The 2,686-nt window shown below is 36.3% G+C and overlaps 1 protein-coding gene across 1 annotated transcript in view; it reads left to right on the top strand.

The window, feature by feature from the left end:
• Positions 1-2,151, top strand: part of LOC141372059 (uncharacterized) — a 13,605-nt gene extending 11,454 nt beyond the window's left edge. The window contains exon 4 of the mRNA XM_073890519.1: positions 1,983-2,151. The gene's annotated coding sequence lies outside the window, so the exon portion shown is untranslated. The remainder of the gene's footprint in view (positions 1-1,982) is intronic.
• The last annotated feature ends 535 nt before the right edge of the window (positions 2,152-2,686 follow it).

Genomic DNA, 2,686 nt, shown 5'->3' on the forward strand with positions numbered 1-2,686 from the left:
AATCTTTTTTTTTTAAAGATTTTATTTATTTATTTGAGAGAGAGAGAATGAGAGATAGAGAGCACGAGAGGAAAGAGGGTCAGAGGGAGAAGCAGACTCCCTGCTGAGCAGGGAGCCTGATGTGGGACTCGATCCCGGGACTCCAGGATCATGACCTGAGCTGAAGGCAGTCGCTTAACCAACTGAGCCACCCAGGCACCCAGGGAGAGAGAGAATCTTAAGTAGGCTTCATGCCCAGCATGCAGCCTGATGTGGGGCTTGATCTCACAACCCTGAGATCATGACCTGAGCCGAAATCAAGAGTCAGACGCTTAACCAACTGCGCCACCCAGGTACCCCAAAAGCTTATTAATATAGTCAGTGTGGGAAGGCTTTTAACTAAAGTAAATATCTTAATCTGCATCACAGAGCTCCTACTGGGGTAAAACTCTATCAATGTCCTGGATGTGGCAAAGTCTATAATCATAGGTCATCCTTTATTCAACATAAGAGGATTCATACTGGAAAAAAACATTTGAATATTAAAAATATAGGAAAGCCTTTACTCAGAGCATTAAGCTTATTTTCTATCTGAGGATAAATATGGGAGAGAAATCCTATGAATGTACTGAATGCAACTAAGTCTATAATCATAGGTCATAGGATCCTCAACGTAAGAGGATCCATGCTGGAGAAAAGCCTTTTGAATGTAATGAATGTGGGAAAATTTTCTGATGGAACACACATCTTACTCAACACCAAGAATTCATACCAAGAAAAACCTTGTAAATGCAGTATGTGGCAAATCTTTCAGTAGAAGTATACACCTTAACCAACATGAGAGAACTCATACTGAAGAAAAACCCTACAAGTGTAGTGATTGGTAGTAGTTACTACCAATCCTTTGGCCAGAGCACATATGTGACTCAACACCAGAAGATGCATGCTGGGGGAAAATCCTACGAATGTATGAAATGTGGGGAAGACTTCATCATAAGTGCTACCTTATTCACCATCAAGGATTCATAAGCGGGTGGGGGGGTGGGGAAACTGGGTGATGGGCATTAAGGAGGGCATGTGATGTGATCAGCACTGGGTGTTATATGCAACTAATGAATCATTGAACACTACATCAAAATCTAATGATGTACTATATATTGGCTAATTGAATTTAAATTTAAAAAGAAAAGGAAAAAAAGGATTTATAAGAGAAAAGTCTTAATGTGCCAAACATAAAGAAATTCAGACAAGAGAAATTCAACAAATACATTTAACGTGAGAAATATTTCAACTATAATGCAAACTTCTCAACATCAGTGAAAGATCAGTTCAAGAGAGATATTCTATGAATAATAATCATGAGAAATACTTCAGCCATAGTATATTATTTATATGACATTATCTCTTTCTAATGAAGGATTCCTATGAATATAAATTTATAAAATATTGTAGTGAATTTTTATCTCTCACTAAATATTAGGGAATAAACACTGGAAGAAAGTACAAATAACATATTTTCACCACAAAATTAGTCAATAAAGTGAGCCCTTTCTCCCAATACTAGTAATCAACTTTCTAGAAAAATGTAAAAATAATGTATTTGTATCTTAATAGCATCTAGAAACAATATTACAAATGAGGAAAGAGTTTAATGTTACAAATCTGATGCCCAACTTTTTATAGAAGTAACTGAATTTGGTAAATATAAAACTGGCATGTCAGAGGCCTATACAGTAACTAATATTAATCTAAAACTAATTAATCTAGGCACTACAGTGATGAATCCTATTATCTTGAATTTACCTCAAAATTACAGTGTACTACATAGGGTTTTTCTTATTTGGCAATTCCCAAATTTTGTTGCAAAAATTAGAGAAGGGATTTTTTTTTTGAGATGATTTAACCCAGATATTTTTCTTTGAAAATTATAGTTGTTCCTTTGATACCATCTGGAATCACCTCTTCTGCTTTTCTATCTTTGCTATTATGTTTAACAAACACAGGAATTAAAAGTCAAACATCCGAGGCACCTGGGTGGCTCAGTCGGTGAAGCATCTGCCTTCAGCTCAGGTCATGACCCTGGATCAAGCCCCACATCAAGCCCCACATTGGGCTCCCAGCTCAGTGGGGAGTCTGCTTCTCCCTCTGCTTCTGCCCCTCTCCCTGCTCCTTCTCTCTCTCTCTCAATCTCAAATAAATAAATAAATAAATAAATCTTTAAAAAACTTAAAACTTCCTCTTTCCAGCTGTTTGAAGGGAGGGGTTTCTGTCCTTTTTAGCCAATCAGGTTATCATTAGCAAGTGCAGTTCAAAGAGCTCAGTATGCAAATTTAATGAGACTTAATAGCTAAGATTCCTTTACTGCCCTTATTAGTTCCCTTATTATTTAATAAAATCAAAACCCTTACATCTCCTCCATTCAGCAAAAACAGTTCTGTTTCTCATCACAGGACTTTTGTCTTAAAAGTAACATATTTCAACTATTTCTAGAACATGGTTGTTTTTCCTTTATCAGCTTTTAAAAATTAATCTCTATGAGTTACATTATAAGGTAAGTGAAATAGGTGAGACCAGTTTTCTTACCTTATACACTGGAGTTTATGCATCCAAATGGACTATATCCTTCCAAATAGCCAACATAAAAGGTTCTCTGCTAAATCCTGGGCTATTTCCATTGTTTGCAATGCCTGAAATTCTCTTTGTTTTG

Source organism: Callorhinus ursinus, unplaced genomic scaffold (genome assembly GCF_003265705.2).
Source record: "Callorhinus ursinus isolate GAN/ISIS: 27379988/994484 unplaced genomic scaffold, GSC_fseal_2.0 scaffold570, whole genome shotgun sequence".
NCBI classification, from domain to species: domain Eukaryota; kingdom Metazoa; phylum Chordata; class Mammalia; order Carnivora; family Otariidae; genus Callorhinus; species Callorhinus ursinus.